Source organism: Zeugodacus cucurbitae, chromosome 2 (assembly GCF_028554725.1).
Source record: "Zeugodacus cucurbitae isolate PBARC_wt_2022May chromosome 2, idZeuCucr1.2, whole genome shotgun sequence".
Taxonomy (NCBI): domain Eukaryota; kingdom Metazoa; phylum Arthropoda; class Insecta; order Diptera; family Tephritidae; genus Zeugodacus; species Zeugodacus cucurbitae.
Window position 1 is genome coordinate 65,684,777 of NC_071667.1, and position 19,499 is coordinate 65,704,275.

Here is a 19,499-nt window from a genome sequence, read left to right on the forward strand (position 1 = left end):
AGAAATGTTTCATGTACATTTTGCCTACATATTTACATATGTTTCTATGCAATGAAATTGTTATTGTTATGTCGGCTGTATTTTTTATGCGTGTTTCTTCTACTCTTTATGTGTGCAATTTACGAGGCTTTCCAGCTCTTACATATGTCTAGCACTATGTGTGTGCTATGCCTTTGAGAATATCCTTTTGTGCCGCTTATGTAGTGGTGCATTGCTATATATGGTCGTCGCCCATAAACTTATTGAGTTATTGCTATGTATGTACAATGAGATTACACGATTAAGATCAGCAATGAGTAGTAATCACATTTGTCGCTAGGAAATGTTGTTTGATAATATTTTTTGTTTGATCCTTTAATGGCGTATTCAAATACATTTACTTAATATCTACACATCACATTTTTTATTGTTGGACTATGATGTGCGTGATTGTTTAGTAGAACTCTTGGTGAATGGTTTTCAATGATGTTTTTGTCCGTGGTTGAAATTTTCAGCAAAAAATTGTAATTTAATCTGCAAAATAATACTCGCTCGCTCGGTAGCTAGATGAAGTATTGATCTGATTTTGCTAATTTCTGACATAAAGGCACATTATTATAAGAAGCAAAAAACCTTCGAATATCCTTAGAATATTAGAGATATTTACCTATATACTCGGTAAAAAAAATTAGCCGCAAGCACTGAGTTCTCATATCCGGTCACTTGCTCCTTAAAAAGTTATGGACCGATTTCGGCGATTTTTATACCACACTACAAATACAGTATTTGTGCAAAGTTATGTTCCGAATATTGAACGCGGTTTCCTCGATGATGTGAATGAGGTTGCACATGCCAAACTAAGTAAATTATTTCATTTTATCAAGACCACAAGGTGGTTCAAAGAGGACATAATAGTATGAGGATATCCTAGTCTCGGTAGTGTCACAACGGGCCTCCCAAAAGTCTAGGGACGTCGACAAGCAACCGCTTAACTTAACCTAACCTATGCTCCGATATCAGAGAAGGTAGTGCTAATTTATATATTGTAATTGAACGAATCAGAAGGACTTCAAAATTGTGGTATAAAATTGTTTACAACCACGCCGTAAACCGAATTCACCTATTTTCAAACTAAAGCATTCGAATACCTAAGAAATGTTTGAATTGAAATTGGCCGAATAGTTCCTGAGATATGGTTTTTGACCCATATGTGGGCTGTACCACGTCCACCATCCTGTATTTAAAACATAACAATAGCATTTTATGTGAGATAGTCGTTATCCGATTTCATGCCGTATAATGAAGTAACTAACGGATATAACTCCAGAAAGTTTGTTTGATATAGCTTTAGTAGTTTATGAGATATGTATAAAAAATCTATTTAAGTGCCGAGCCATGTCCACTTCCCAAAAAAATACCATTTTAATATGATACTCCCTAGTGTGATCCACTGTACCAAATTTTGGTTTTTGGTTATAGCCATTTTGTGCCCGTGGCAGTGGTTCGATTTCGCCTGTCTACAATAGCAATATTTTATGGTGCCTATGAACACGTGTACCAAAATCACATGAATCATCAAAATATCTAAATTTTTACTTAAGTTATCGTTTGATCGGACTGACAAACATACCAATTTTAATTCTACTCGTCACCTTCATCAGTTCGGGATGTATGTATAACCCTTTAACTAATTCGTTTAGTTTTAGGGCTTACAAAGGACCGTTATGTGAACAGAACTATTATTAACAGAAGAGCAAAAATTTATAAAATATGATAGAAAATTATTTAACAACTTATATAAACTGTGAATATCCATTTTGAAATTATCGATGAAAATTCTTTGGAATATTTTTTATTTTTATTCAAGTCTCTAAACACATCATATATTCCTTTTAAATTAAAATATGTTAAGTAGTTGGTGTGATAGGTTTACTAAAAATGTCGATGTTTCCGAGCTGATCATTCAAAACTATTTTTTACTTCTATCATATAAGTTCAATGGTAAAACCTTCCAGTGTTAATACTACCTTAAGTATTGCCGTAGAGTGAAGTTATCATCGGATATGGTAAAAAATACCACATCTCTGAAATTTTCCAACGTTTGTATTTCAAATTTCTTTTTTTAAACTATTTCTTTTGATAAAACATAGTAAAGCCCAAAAAAGCTTAAATCGTCTTAAGTTACTGATCATAAAATGTATACGAATTTTTTCTTAAAATATTGCAATTATGGCCTTCATTGTTTACTTACCAGTAACTAAATTTAGACACAGTCACGAAATATTTGTTTTTGTTTTACTGAAATTATTACCTAGACTGTCTTATAATGCTCTTATGTAATTCCGCCAAAATGTAGGCAATGATATTTTTTCATGTCTCGACATACATATTTATATCGCTATTTTTTCATAGTATACTTCTTGGAGCAATGTTTTTATCTTCCCAACGTTAGGGTTCCACTAATATTTTAGCTTACTTTTCATCATTTTGAAATGAGGAAAAAAATTCCAAAAAGTTGTGTAATAAAATTTTATTGAAAAATCATCAATTTGGGTAATTTTCCTCATATTTAACCTAATATCCAACTTTATTTTTTTTTAATAATTCCAATTTTTTCCTGCACTAAAAATGAATTTCTACTTTCCTCCACATTTTCAATTAAAAGCTTGTCGATAATGCATTATTTGGGCTTCTATTTAAATCTTATAAGTGTAGCCATAAATATTGCTTCAATTGCAAGTCACTGTTAGTATCCCAACGGTATGTGTTCCACGCATATTTATAACCTTTTTGGCAATAATTTTCATGCTCTTATTTCCCAAAAGAATTGTTGACCATTTCGTGGTCAAAGGTTCGCAGTTTGTCTACCATACATACATACTTATCTACAAGGTTGTGGATAATTACTTATTTATGTATGTATATGTATGGATTGCCTTAGTTGCTCGTGGTTTACTCATTCAGAAATGTATTGGTTGGTGTACCAGAGTGTGTTTGCTGCGTAGAAGATTGACTATTTGTCAGAAGATTGTTGGTTCAATACGAAAGTTTTAGGCATGGAAAAGCACATATTTGTTATTTAGAATAATCGAAAGTTTGATACAGATTGTTTTTGCAGTCACTATTTTCGTAAATTCACCACAGTAATACCTGACATACTCTCATTATCAGGCTAGTTTGAAAAGTATTAATATTCAATATGCTCTTGGGCTTAAGCTGCAACCCTATTAATAAATATAAGAATATTTGTAACCAATTTACCAATGCATATATAGATATTAAACCCATCGGCTTTCCGCATCGGCTACTCTGATTGCCTATAAATATAAGCCTGCCTTCCTTTCCCAAAGTTTGTATGTGCCCACACGCGTCTATTTCTAAAGCTGATTGCCTTTTCGGCCAACCAAAATATATATAGAATGTGCTTTCCTAATAATAATCGAAAATTTTGTGTGCATTCCGACAAACCGAGAAATTCATAGTTGACAGGAAATTGTTATTGTTGATTTGTGCCGACCTCAGTCCGCAAACGAAATTTGTACTCCTTATATTTGTATGTGTGTACACGTAATTCGGTTACAAATTGCGTTTCGTTACTTTTGGTATTTGTTGAAAATTTATTTGTCATGCCTTATTGCACTGACAATCATCTACTCACACACACACACCCGAATACTCAAGCGTATATTCTTCATGCCGAATACGCCGATAAATATTAACGTGATTTGTGGCCTGTATTGTATGAAAGCAGCAATTAAATGAAAATTTCTGTATTGTAGTTTCGGAATATTGCGCAGAGTTTCCAATGCCGCAAAATGTTCAATGGAATTTAAATGATTACGGTTGGTAAAGGAAAAATTAAATGTGGTTACTTCAGTAAAATGTCAGTGATTAAGGACAGCAGATAAAACAGAAATGAGTTGCTTAAATTGATAAATTATAAAGTGATAAATTGTATGAAGATTGTGGCGGTCGGAAGAGTTTTTTTTAAGCAGAACTTAAATTTTTGCAATATTCCACAATTTTGATGGATGAATTGATAGTCATTGGCCGGATATAACCTTGATCCCTTCCGATAGGGCAGCAGCTTACATTACCTTTCCTTTACTTTTCTTCAAATAAATTATTTTTATCTTAAGCCAATTGAATTAAAATTCTCAGTGAATTTTGCACAGAGTATTGTTCAACTAACGGTTGTTTGTAAGTCCTAAAACTAAACGAGTTAGATAAAGTGTTACATATACTATCCGTCTATCCGTCCGTCTAAGCAAGTGATAACTTGAATAAGAATTGAGACATCTTGATGAAACTTGGTACACGTGTTCCTTGGCACTAAATCTTTGAACAACGGTGCAGCAATAAGCAACGAAACGGATTTTTCTGTTTTGCCTTGTCGTGTCTTGTTTTGTTTTATTCGGTGTGGGTTGCGCTGTAGCTCAGCATATCTGGTTCGACAACCAAGACGGTTCGATAAAAAAAATTTCGCATCTTCAAACAAGTCACATTGTTTTGGTTTCGTTTTGTTCGGTGTGGGATGTCACATATAAAGCAGACAAGAAAATACGTCCAGACTAATTCGGTGTGAGTTTAGTCTTAAAATCTTCTTCTTCAATCTACATACGAGCAATACTTCTAATTTAGGGTATAACTGTATTGGAATAGAACTATACTTTAGTCGTGAATGGTTTAAAATCTGAAAAATGTTGGACCTATCTTTCTTGTTGAATAAGAGCAATGTAGGAATACAAAGATAAAGCAGAATGGTCGGATGTTGGAGATATCCCGCCGAATATTAAACAAAGAGAGATCGGGAAATATGTGGACAAGTTCAATTTCATTTAATTTATTTTTACCGGTGTATATTTTCAGTTTAAAAATACCGTAAATTCTAAATACTCGATTGCCATCTAAAAATTGTTCGACGTCTTTTGAAACAACTTTCATGAAAGTTTATTATAGTGGAATATTGAGGATTGAAATGTTTTGTTTAGATATGATATAATATTTTACTGAAGGATCTTTAACATTGCAAAAGTGTACGGACTACAATAAATTCTAAAAGAAGGTATATAAGTATACAAAGGATGGACCCACTGGTAGATGCATTATAATGATAAAAAAAACTTTCAATATTTTGTATTCGTTTATTTGAGGAAGACTACATAAATCTCGAAGATTGTTTAAACAGAACCAACAAAGACGATAAACTCAGCCATGGAATAAATTTTAAGTAAAGAACTAAACTCTAGTTGAATTGAACGACCTAATACGGTGGATCCAGAAAGACAAAGAAAATTTAACGATTACATATTTTTCAAATAGAACTAAAAAAACGAGGAAAGAGTTAAGCGTTAATCAGTAGCCATCAATGGTAAAATATTTATATAGTTATGCCCAGATAATGTGGAATCTTTCAAAGAAATAAACTCTGTATAAGCCAAGGTTGGACTTCAGCAATCAGCCACAGATCTATTAACGACGTAAGGTGGTCAGATTTCATTATCACAAGCAATATTCCAAATTGCTACTAAGAGCTTTTGATGTATGCTGCATGGATTAATGCAAAACAGAGGTCATAACAGTTAAGTAGATTCCAGGGTAGTTGGAATATATCTATGTGATCTATGAGGCTGCTATCTAATGTACGAATTATTCTAGAATAGTTTCACATTTGGCTTGCATTATTATTGAATTGCCGTATATTATCTTTTCGTTATTTTAAAAACCTTCAACTAATGCACTGTCTAATTATAGATCCTCCTCCTGATATTAGTTCTCCTTCATTAAATCTTTAATGATTACAGTCAAAATCGAGGTCTAACTAATGAGTTAAGTATTTTAGTTAAGCTCATACTCCTTATCACTCGCTTTAATGATTTCTAAATCTTGGCAAGCAAATAATGTTCAAGCACTTAATTCAAAGTACTTAACGTAATTATCCAATAAATGTTATTTAAATTGAGTTTTAATAGCTGCATAAATTATTTAAATCGCCATTTTAGAACTGCGGCACTTAAGCCTAGTAAATAATGATGTATGAATTTATAAATAAACCGAAAGCCGAATTTATGTATTTCTAAATATGAAAACTTTGCCGTCGCTTAAATATTTGAGACTGCAAAGTTGGCACGCATTATTTTCAAGAAAAAATATGAATTTTAGAAATAAAAAAAAATATATATATATGTATATATGTATATATGTTTGTGTGAGTGTTAGGTTGTGTGCCCTGTGTGGCACAAAACTTATGAGGCACATTAAAAAATATGCCAAACAATAATAGTCCTTCGCCTTGCCGCTTTTTAATGAGCGATAATTCACAATGTTGGCAACGGCAGCCTTCAGGGCAACCTCAACTACACACACACACATATACACCCCCTCACATATACACCCGCTCACTGTGAGCACCAAACAATTGTCGTTCTGCCGACACCGAGTCAACCGATGTCGTTAGGGCATAAACAAATGGCGCCCACTTAATTAACTAAATAAATTGCTTACAACAAAAACAACAACTGCAAATCGGCAAACAACAATTGTCGTGCAAGTTTCAGCAGAAACAAAACCAGAAAAACAACAACAACATTTCAACTGCCAAAGAAATACTCGCATAAACGAGCATTGGCTGCACGCAGCTGGACAAAATGCGATTGTTGCCAGCAAATGGTCGGTCAGTGACAAGCGGCGTACAACAGACAGCCAGCCAGCCAAATCCACTGCAAAGCAGAATAAACCAGACTGGACGAGTGCAGACTAATGTAGCTCAGCTTTATTTAAGCGCACTCTGCGCTTTATTATACTTGTTTGTGAGGGGTGAAGCAGGTCAGTTTGGCCAAGCAAATACTCAACACAAGTCAAGTGCACACGTTTGTATATGTGTGTGTGAGTCCTTCACCAGCTGCTCTTAAGACAATTCAACTTCTCGAAGAAAGTCACATTAAAGCAGTGCCCGGCGTTGGGTGTGATGCAAAGCAGTTGTTGATTATGTGTTGGCAGGCTGGTTCGCCTGGTATCGCCTATATCTGGTGGGAATCGTTCTCATTGTGTGTGGAGGTTAGACAAATTTATTGTGTGTTTACTGTGTGAAATATAGATGCAAGACTAATTAAATGCAAGGAATATATAGTTAAGAGACCAAGTAAGGTTTTCTAGAAAACGTATATATAAAAAATATTTTTTTTTTGTAATAGTGGGATGAGCGATTAGGAGAGACTATATAATAATAAATAATAATTGTTGAGCCTTAAATACCTTTTCACGATTATATGATTCTTTTCTCCCGAAAGTTAGGCCTATATGAAGGATATGTACCCAGTTTTTTTACCTAGCCAAAGATTGTTCTCTCGACAGTATTCTTCAAAACTGTTCCAGAAATGTTCCATGTCGCTTAAAGAAAAATGATGACTCATCTTTCCATGGGATGTCAATATTGAGTGACGATTTGCAATTAGAGAGTAGCAAATCGAACAAACAATTAGTTTAAGTAAAATTGACTGGCAGAATTAAATATATATAGAATAGCGAGCGACCAATATAATTATTTACCACCGGTATACTATTTTCTACTGAATTCAAAATTGAGACCAGAGCAGAAACCTAACGAGCATAGAAGTGGTGAATCGAACATGACTACTAATCGCTCTATAAATCACTCATTATAAAGTTGTTTGATAGCCTGGCGATAGAATTGGAGTACTTTCCCTGCTTCTTTTGGAAGGAGAAAGATAGGAAGGAAAACTAAGGTACTTAGTAGAGAATTCGTTTATTTCCAATATTTTTTAATGGCCTGGGGTCATATTAAATAAGCTAATGGGTCCCATTATCATCAAAACATTTATTTTGTCATCGATAAAGACGTTGTTGTACCGAAGCGACTTCGTATAGAGCCGACCAAATGTTCTATGGTCAAAATATTTCTTACAAAAAACTGGTTACATGAAGGATCTCACAAGAGAGGCTATCTTTCAACAGAAAATTAATTATACTATATATGCACAATTTTTAACTGAACCTTCTCACTTACTGGACCACTGTGCCCCAGTTCCTGTAACCAACTAGTCAGTAGCTACACATAAATAATGCAAATAAGTAAAACAAACAACTCCAAGTAAATGAAATGTAGCAGCTGAGCCAAAGTTGTTTACATTTCTTGGCAGCCAACAGCGGCTGGCAAATTATTATGAATGCATTTATATTCAAATTAGCAGCTGAGAAACTTTCACAACAGCGCACAAACAAACAAACCTCATACAACTTAGAAATTTTCGCAGCTACTTAGGGTTGATTAGCCAGTGAGCTTATGTCTGGCGGAGAGAATGAATGTCCTGCAGTGCCTGTGGATAATTACGCTGCGCGACGTTTAAGTGCCAAGAATGTCGTTACTGGCGAGCCAGCCGCTATGGCGACAAACACAGTTGAATGTAACGATAATTGCAATGAAGTGCCGTAATAACAACAATGAATAATTCATAATTTCAAAAACGAGAAACGAAAGCAGTCGTAAGCTTTGAAGGAACGTGTGTAGCAGTTTTGCTTGATTTTATCGGCTAGCAGGGCTAAGTACATGGGTCAATAAAGACAGAGGTTAGCTGGCCATGGTGAGTTCTCAGTTGTCTTTATATGTTTATTTATCGGATAAATTGGGGTTAAATAAATATGTTGAAAATAGACGGTATAAATAACACTGATATTAATAAGTTTAGCTGAAAATATACATAAATTGTCTCGGTGAAGTGGCGACTTCAGTTTCATTTAACTTGGTGTGTTATTTAAGAAGGATAATGACCTTATGCTAAATTTGTTACTTTTAGCTTTGTTTATTTGATCCAAAACTCATCAAAGACTTAAGATCTAGATTTTAAAATTTCTTTGATTTCGACAGTCTCGCCATTCGATCCAAATGTCTTGGTTTCAGGGTGTGAATATAGAAGATTTGAATATATGTCTCTAATCAAGCAGAATGGTACACTCTGTAGTAGGAGAAGTTCTAACTCGGGCTCCACAACGTTCCTATTATTCCAGAGAGGCTAAATGACTTGTAAAGTCGCTACGAAAGTCTAATAGGACTTTTTTAATAGAATTTTTTTTTGTGGAATTCATAAATTCATCCGAAGATATGAAATTGCTTACAGGACAAGGACTAATTTAAAATAAATATTTACAAATATCTAGTAATCTCGAGATTTGACCCCTTCTCTTGTCATGCATTCCACCTTTGTATTCCTTAAGATCTCACCTCAACCTTCAACATTTTAAGACACATTTAAGTAAAATGACTATACTATCCTTTCATAATACCACCTTAAGCTACTCATACCACAAAAGCTTATTTAAGTATTCAATAGATAACCACAATCGTTTCGGAACCGCAGAACCGTGACATTTCTATAATTATTCTAGGCGCGCGTGGGTTATGTAGTTTCTCAACTGAGCTCACAAAAACAAATGAGAAACGAAAGAAAAAATCGCGCAACAAACTTATCTGACAGGCTCAACCAGCGTGAATATGTCACGTGCAGCTAAGCAGAAATGTCGGCGATTTTCATGCAAATATTTGAAAAAGCGCGTAAAACAGCTGTCGTCAACCGCAACAAAAGCGGACAGGCACGAGTTAACGTTGCACGGTTTTACGGTTATACGGTAAGTAGCGGCAACGTATAAAATCCAACACGTGTAAGCGCTAATTCTACACTAAAATGGTGAGCGCAGATTGTTAGAACTTTTTTAGTGTTGAAAGCTGATGTTATTGCTGTTGTTAAAGCGCGCACTAGTATTCTGAAAGAGTAGTAAAGTTATTATTTATTAGAAGACAGTAGCTATTGTAGCGTTAGCGAACTCATTTGCATGAGTTCTGGTAGGGGACGTAAGAGCTGCAGTGTTGCCACTTAGTTGAAAAAATTTGTGTGTTTAAAATAGAGTCGCTTTCTTTATTCTTTTAATCACTATTCCTCTCAAGAATTGCTACGTTATTTGAAACAAGTGTTCCTTATTTTTGTTTCGGGGAAAGTTTTACTTTTCGTTATTTTTTTTAGATTTTTTTTTTAATTTTTTTGCCACAAAATGGCTTAGAAAAAGTGGCATACTAATCATTTGTAGTTGCATTGTGCGGCTAGTGGCAAATAACTGTAAGTTAAAATAATGCAAGTTGAGAAGAAAAAAAGAAAGTAGTGCATTCCAAAGCAACAATTAGCATACATTAACTTTTCGCGTTCAAAAATGAAAAAAAAAAAACTGAAAATTTTAAAAACTTAAAACTGCCAGCAAGTATCCGAAAATACGTTCAGCGCATATTTATTTGCTTCGCGCCTGTTTTTGTCAGTTTTTCCTGTTTACTAACAAACTCCCACTGACCCTTCATTTGTTGGCTGCCAACAACAGACACATTTTTGCATCCGCTTTGCATACCAAACATTCTTATGGCATTAAGGATTTAAGTTTTCGTGGGAGTTTGGTTTTTAGAATAATTTGGTTTGAAGGGATTGTGAAATTAACATGTTTTGATGATTTTTCTACACAAATAAGGATTTTTTCGTAAACTTTATTGAATAATTTTAGGTCTTCCGTAGCAGTATTATGAATATCTGCTGATTGTACTGAGAGACTCTGTAAAATATTTTTAGTAAGATTATTGAGTTTTTGTTACTGGAATGGCTGGTCCAGTACATCCAGAAATATATATTAAGCACTACAAAGTCCGGTTCAAGTTTTCAGCATTTCATTCATTTATTAAGACAAAAAAAGCAGGCTTCATATTAGTTTAATGATGAGCGATATTTCACTACCGGTGATTTTTTCATTGTGATTGAATTGAAATTGTGATTACAAAGCTGATAAATTTTGGATATTGTTAAAATTGATAAAAATGTAAAAAAATAAAAAAAAATTGTGTAGTACAAATTCTCATAAATTCGTTTTGTTTTTTTTTGTTGCGATCGCAATAGCAATATAAAATCACAGTGATTATATGCAATAGTGATTGAATAGCAATATCGCTCATCACTACTTCATATCGCATCATATCGTAAATTCACTATTGGTCTCACGAGTACCGTAGTCAAAAGAGTAACAAGACGCAAGTATCACTAAAAACTACTTTGGGAGACTCGATCGATATATCTGTCATTTCATCACCGGATCATCTAATGTTACATATGTATATAAATAATTGGGGATGCAAAAGTAAATAATTGGGGAATCAAACCAATGAAAAAAATGACAAAATTACTTCCGTTTTCTCCAGATGTGGGCCTTAGCGATATTTTACCGTTTAAGGAAATGCATGTTGAAAAAAAAATGTATGAATGTAGATGATATCGTTCAGACTAAAGTGAAGGTACTCGAATATTTCAAAGTTTTTTGGACATAATAAGGTATATTTTCAGATTTAAGATTTTTTTTTTTACAAAATTATTGAAAGATAACAGAGTTATGAGCTGTCTTCAAAGGTGCCGAAAAAAAGTTCCCCAACTGCTGACATGATTCCGCCCGATTAAGTAGCTGGAACAAAAAAGTTCAAAAAAGGGTATTAAAGTTGAAGGTATTTCCTATAGCATGACCTACGATTTTTTTTAAATTAATTAAATGGCATAGGTCTGAAAAAAGTGTCGTCTTTTAGGTAAAAAAATGGTCCAAATGGACAATTTTCAACCAATCAAAAAGATCATAGGTCATTGGATTGTATATATAATCTAGAATATATTCAAGAATACTCAGTTTATATTTGAAGTCGATCGGTTAATTTCTCGTTGAGTTATGATATCAGCAATTTAAAAAAAATGTCATTTCGAGTAAAACGCCTTCAAAATTTCGACTATAGCGACTTATGTACTATAGTGGTCGCTCTTAAGAACGCTGCCATTCAAAAATTATTCATGATACGACCTTACCGCTTTAACAGAATATTTTTGAAAGTATAAACTATTGAATAAGCCTAAAATTGAAAAAAATCGATTTTTTGAAAGTGTCACACTGGCATAGCCCCTTAATAATATTATAATATTTTTACTTTCTATTTGCATCTGATTTTGTTAACAGTATTTCTATTATAGTATTAGAGATGTAGAAAACATTCAACATTTTATTGTATCCTTCATTTTCTATCCCTTCTCAAGTTCTACAATAAAAGATTATTAGCCAATAGCATAGCTAATCCAAAGTATTATTTGCTGTCAATGATATTGCGCCTTTGTATATATAAGTAAGTATTTCATGACTGATGTTATCGCTAATCGCTTTTAACGATTTAATGACACTAATTTCTTCGTCCACTCTACAAATTGTTTGTTATTGTTTTCTGTTAACCACACCGCTAGCATCCGTTGTAATTATACTACGCATTCTCTAACGAAACTTTATGAATACCGAAATGCCGAGAAAAATATTTTTATTGTGTCTCATGGCAATTTGGCAAAGTATTTAATTGGGGAAAGTAAAAGCGCTCATTCCTCATATTTGCCGCGCCGGCTATTCAACTATAGCCGAATTGTTGCTTATATTACCGAAATATTCGCATTCACTCCCCGCCGCGCCAACGTTGAAAGCCCTACAAAATGTAATTGCCGGGAAAATGAAAGCCAGTAAAGGCAAGCCGACAAAACAAAATTGTATAAACAATTACGCTTGGGAGAAGGGCAATGGCAAAAAATATCCAACTTTTGTTTTCATTAATTGAATGTATTGATGATGCCGGATGAGGGTGAACCCCCGGTTTCTGTTGTGGGCAAATGGTTAACTGAAAGCTTTGTAAACTGCTATTTTCGTACTACGTCTCTACGTCTCTCTTCCTCTTACGCTCTCTGCTGTTTATAGCTTGCCTAACGGTGATTTTGTTGTGCTTTATTTTTGTTATTTCATTTTCTCCTTTCTTTTGCTCGATTTGTTAACAACTTATCGCCCCGGACGACCTTTGTTCTAGGCATTCATTAGACGCGCCACTCACTCGGTTGCCTCGGTTTGTCGCCGTTTCTTCCGATTTGCTTTTAATTTGCTTCAAAAAGGATTATTTGTTAAATGGTTTGTTGCTTTTTTTTCTTGCTTCAATTGTCACGACCTCGATACTTTTGGTGTGTGAAAAAGGACGAAATATTGTTGTTGTTATTTTTTATGGTAAATGGTTCTTTAAGGTTTTCAATGTTGAGGAATTCCTAAATGATTTGAGACAAACTATATTTACAACAAAAAATGTATATAAGTATACTTCTCTCTATATAATATATAAAAAATATATATTTCCTTCAACGCGCTCAAACGAAAGACTTTAAGTGAAGGCAATTCCATCACTGCCAATGCAAGAGAAACAAAAGAAATAACTACAAAAACAACATATTATCACTAAAACCTTATTTGAAAAAAAAAGAAAAAATAGCCAGAGAAAGGGATGACAAAGCAAAATCAGGCCGTCGTTGGAAATAGAAATACCGTCGAGTATAATAGCTAGGAAATACACATTTACACACACATACACATTCACAGTTATTTGTACAATAAAAATGGTGTAATTTTACGCTTTCTAAGCTTTCTACGCTTTCGGCCATTGTCTAAGCCGATTGCATTTAATCTTAAGTGAGCGTTAAATCAGCGCTTGCCTCGGCACATGTACATGTATATGTGTATCTGTGTATGTGTTTGCTGGAAGGACGTGCAATGCCTCTGTGCACATGCCAGTGCAAGTGTGTGTATATCTGCTGCCGCACACTCACAACTAAGTGTCTGTTTTGAGTAGGAAATTGCTGCAATTTCCTCTCACTCAGTATTAAATTTTTATAGCTGCTGCCACTTATTTTTATAGATTTACGACATATTTCTTTTACTACTTGTGCTGAGTGCATATACACTCGAAATGCAGGCAGATATATGCTTACATATATGATAGATAATAATTCAGCTTTGTACTAGTTTGTGGGAATTTACTGAGCATGTATGGCTGTAGAGTGTCATTGAGTAAAAAACGACCTCTTCGAATAGTTTTATAAAATATTTGCGTATAGTAGTGGATGTATTTCAAGTAGAGAGCATTGTCATTTTAGTTAAAAGTATAAGAATTTTCAGTTACTGTTATTATAATATTACATTTTTCTCAACCAAGTTGAAAGCAAATTTTTAGAAATGCTAAAAGAAAATATTTAATTTCACATGTAAAATAAGCTTCCATGAACTATGAGCGATTGTGTTTGATAGGGAGCGCACATTCTTCACAGTAACTTTACATTATTTTAAAATAATTTGAATTTTTAGTCTTAACATGAAATACATATCAAATACTACGAAATTCATGCTCTACATTCATTCATTCGTGTTGTCCCTAGAAATATTTTCTTTCTTAAATTACCCCGCATGTAATATTTTGGAACGGATTTTCAAATTGAAATCCAGTTTTACAATATTATTTATAATATTTCACAAGGTTTCTCGAGAAAGCATTGTATACGAGTCTTCAATATTTTGGCTTAGTTGTACATTTTAAGTGTAAGAAACTGAAGCAATCTGATATAATATAATTTTTAATTTGGTTGTTACGGATATCAGTTAAAATTATATTTATGAGTAATGTTGAGTGGTGCAGCATAACTTCTATTCAATGAAACTTAAGGGGTTAGAGGTAGTCAGGATTCTCAAAAAATATTGTTTTTTTTGCATTTTCGTTAAATCTTAAAAATATTCTCTGATTTGAAGTTGATTCGATAATTACTTTTCGAGTTATTCGGCAAATAGCAAAGAGGGCTCGGGCACTCCAAAACGCTAGTGTGAAACTTCAAATGCATTTTTCTCAAAACTATGTTTTTTAAACTGGTGATAAATGTAACTCGAAAACCACTCAGTAGATTTTAATGAAATTTCTACAGCTTTTAGAATACATAATAAACTGACGAAGAATTTTCTTTTTCAAAATTTCGATTTTTTAAGACCAATCTAAAAAAATCTAGAAAAAATTTTTCCTGAGACCGCCATTTTGTTAATTTTGAAAAAAAGTAAATTTAAATTTAAAATTAAAGAGGATTATCTATTTATAAAATAAATTTTTTTATCCGATGGATTTTAAATGAATTTCCAAGGATTTGTGATAGTTCCATTTTTTTGGAACTGAGTCAACACAAACAGCTATAACTTTCAAAATTATAAATTTTTTTAAAGTTTGTGACTTCAGGTCAAAACATTTTGTAATAAGGCCACATTTGTAAAATAACATGATTTAATAGCAAAAAAAAAAAATACTAAAAATTCTCGTTTTTTCGTGTCTCTGACTACCCCTAACCCCTTAACGAAATCTGGCGAAAACTGCATTGTTGAGTTTAATCCTGACCTCGACATTTTATCTTACATCTTACATAAATTTACATATTACTTCATAAATAATGTTTTCTTAAAGATGAAAAATGTACATTTTAAAAAATTCTGGCGCACATTCTATTATGAGAAGGAAGAAGGCTATGTTTGGAAATAACACAGATGATCTATGTTATATATATATTATACCCTTCAGGTTGCGTAGTTCCGAAAAAAATTATAAAAAGTTTCAATTAACTAAAAGAAGGAAGAAAAGTAAGCAATTGTGTTATTAAAATAACAAATTTGTATATAAAATGGTTATCTGTTATAAAATATTTGAAGTGCATGAAATGTTACTCATACGCAGTGTTGTCCTTTGAGAAAATAATTTGTATATTTTTTTTTTTGTAATTTGCGATCATAATTACTAATCATATGCTTTGAAATCGCATTTGTTTGCTTAACTAAATTACTAATAACCTGCCTATACGTAACATTTATTTTTCTCTAGATCAACACAACAAAAATTTTGTTACGGAAGTGAAATTGACGCTCATTGTAATCATGTCTAACTGCTTATGACAGTATTTTGTTATTTTTAAACTCACTTCCTGTCTAAAGTTAACCCTTAAGAACTTTGCGGCATCAATCACGTGTGTCTCTGACTTATTTTTTTGAAGTTACTTTTTTTTTGTAAATCTGTGTAACACATACAACAACTTGGCAACGCACCACTGAAGTGAAATATATACAGACACTAAATTTATAGCTGCAAAGCTACAATTCATGCATCTCACACGCTTCAACACGTCGGCAATAGTGCTGACATACTGCTTTTCCGTGCCAAATTGTGCATGCCAAACGGGTTTTTTTTTTCTCCCACTCACTTTAAATTGAGAAAAAGTTGGAAAAATAAAGGAAAACAGAAAATATTGCGCGCACTCAATTTTACTATTTTTCACCACACAATCCGCATCATATTTCTATGCTTTTCTTGTTGTTATTGTTATTATTGCTGTTGCCGTCGAAGGTGTAATGTGTAAGTAAGCCTTGAAGCGATTTGCACAGAACGTTTTGCTCATATTCCTCGCACTCTCAAATAGCAGTGAATAAAGATGCCATACAAAAGCGGGTGTTGCTGAAGGTATTCACGTAGGTGTTGCCATTTTGTATAACGATGTTGGTGTGTGTATATCTATGTACATATGTATGTAAGTGCCTTTGCTTGTTCTCTGCCAGAACAAACTTTTCACTTCTTTTTCGCACACAAAGAAGCTCTTCATTTCCTTGCTCATCGCGCTGGTTGCCGGTGTCTGCATGGCTGTATGACTAAGTGCCCGTGCAGCTCGCTATGAATGAGTGTGTGTGAGTTTCTTCACTTAGGGAAACACCTCATTTGCATAAAGGTATTTAACGCTGATGCAAAAGTTGTTGGCGAACTTTGCCATAGGCAAATGCAAACAGTGCGGAAAATAGCATTGATTGTAATTGAGACCGGGTGTGTGTGTGTGTGAATGTGTCTGTGTATGTGCGAGAGGTTATTTGGTTTCATTTTGATAGAGAGCAAGTACTGCTTTAATATTTTACATATTGTAGTTAACTAGCTTCAATCTTATAATCTGGATTTGAGGAAAATTAACGACATATTTTTAATTTTTTTGAAATTTTTCGGAGTCTGCAATGGAAATAATTTTAAATCAGCTTCTGGTCTCTGAAAAAAATGAATAATTATTATTTTTAATTTTTAAAATTTTTAAATAATTTTTTATTATTTTTTTATATCCAAATATTTGGAAAAAAATTATTTTGATACCTTCCAAACAACTCTAAATAACTTAAATATCAACAAAATACTCGCCCTTTGCACTCAGCATTTACTTAAATCAAAATTAAATTATTCCTTTTGCCGACATAATTTACTTAGCACCTCTGTATGCAACAACAATAGCAGCAACAAATTTGACCCAGAGTCATAAGCACTTGCTTTGACGCACACGCTGAGTACTTAATCCAATCATCACCTTGTCATTCATCACTTTGTGCGCTCCAGCAACGTCTTCAGTAGCTCATCTAAAGTGCATTAAAGCCGGCATTGGCATAATCTCCATCCATCTCATCTGAACTCATCGCAACTCAACTCATCAGCCGCACAGTGAGCTCACTGTTCACATTGTCGCAGCACTTAATTGCGTTCGTGCCACTTGCAGCTGAAGCCGTACAAGTGTGTCTATGTGTGAGAGTGTTTTTGTGTGCGTGCGTTGTGCTGGAGTACACAAAATTATTTATTGCAATCACCCGCCGGGGAGAAATATCCATAATTGGATAAGACAAACGTCCGTTTGCGTACTCAGTTAGTTAGTTAGTTTGCTGCAGTTCGGCCGAGTGTCGTTGAGTGCAGTAAAAAGCCGGCGGAAGATAGCTTCTCTACTTCTTCCCCGCTAGTTCCCCGCTAGTTGCTTACAGTTGTCTGTTTGCTGCTCTTTTGTATGTTTGTGCTTTCGTAAATTTTTAATATCATTTCGAAATTTATGTATTTCACGTTGCTCGCTACCGTTATGTTTGCGCTCAGCGTTTGTCCATGGAAAGTTATCAATTTTGATTAGTAGCAGTGGATATTTGAGCGGTAGTCAACTAAAATAGAATTCATAAACTTTGTATCTTTTAGTTTGACGGATATAAAGGTAAGATTTGCAGGAGATTTCGTGAATTTGCTAAAGTTGATTGAATTTTGAGGAAGTTATTGATGAAGTTGTGATGAGTTGATTGAACCGCGGGTGCAAAGTTTTAAGACTAAGTCAAAGTTTTCTGATTAGAAAGAGATTTTTTTGTTAATAATGAAAAGGATTGGAGGATTTAATGCAATTAAAAATTATTTGTAATAATATTTATGAAAAAAATTCAAAAGACTCTGGTATGGAGAATTTTTCGCTCCCGGATTCTTTTATATTTTATATTTTATATTTTATATTTTATATTTTATATTTTATATTTTATATTTTATATTTTATATTTTATATTTTATATTTTATATTTTATATTTTATATTTTATATTTTATATTTTATATTTTATATTTTATATTTTATATTTTATATTTTATATTTTATATTTTATATTTTATATTTTATATTTTATATTTTATATTTTATATTTTATATTTTATATTTTATATTTTATATTTTATATTTTATATTTTATATTTTATATTTTATATTTTATATTTTATATTTTATATTTTATATTTTATATTTTATATTTTATATTTTATATTTTATATTTTATATTTTATATTTTATATTTTATATTTTATATTTTATATTTTATATTTTATATTTTATATTTTATCTTTTATATTTTATATTTTATATTTCATATTTCATATTTTATATTTTATATTTTACATTTTATATTCTATATTCCATATTCTACATTCTATATTCTATACTCTATACTCTTCATTACATAATCTGCATAATAATTTGTATATGTTATTATACAAAAGAAATGTATCTAAGAAATTGCTAGAAGCAATGAGGACACTAAATGCGTTCTAGTATCGCGCTAAAAATAGAATAAACATTACGAAAAAAGAAAAGTTTAATTGTATACAGTGTTAACTGTATACACTGTATACAAAAAGAAAAAAGTTAACTGTATACAGTGTTAACTGTATACACTTTTTCTTTTTTTGTAATGTTTATTCTATTTTTAGTAAAATTTAATCGACACCATCCTAACGCTAACGGTTATCGCCGGCAAAAAGCCAGCCACATTTAATTATCAGCAGCTCTAAAGGCTACAAAGCGCACCGATTGGCGCTGATTTGTATGCTGACGACGAAAGCAGGAAATACCAGATCAGCAACTGTGATCCCCGGAAATGCGGCATTAAATTTAGTAGAGAAGATATTTACTACCGCTGTAATCAGCTTATAATAACAAATCACAGCTTGTAGTTGCGACATGCCAGCAAAACACCGTTGAGGCATATAGAATTTGGCAGATAGGTGGGTTGTGTGTTTGTAACCTGCCACACCCACTGAAATATTGAGGTAGCCTATAAAGTCATGTAACCGCATTACTCTTGTTGTTTTTGTATGCTTTTTTACTTGTATGTAGGTGTAATTACGCCCAAAGGCTGTTTAGCTTCGTTATCACCAACGACAATCCATTGTCGCGTCATTATTATGTTCAATTTTCCTCCTCAATTCTTCTTCTGCTCTTTCGCTGTGTGCTGTGCGCTGTGCGCTTCCGC

At 33.0% G+C, this 19,499-nt stretch overlaps 1 protein-coding gene across 3 annotated transcripts in view; it reads left to right on the forward strand.

Annotated features, from left to right (window-relative positions):
• Positions 1-19,499, forward strand: part of LOC105218968 (uncharacterized) — a 93,005-nt gene that overhangs the window by 7,296 nt on the left and 66,210 nt on the right. The gene's annotated exons all lie outside the window — the stretch shown is intronic.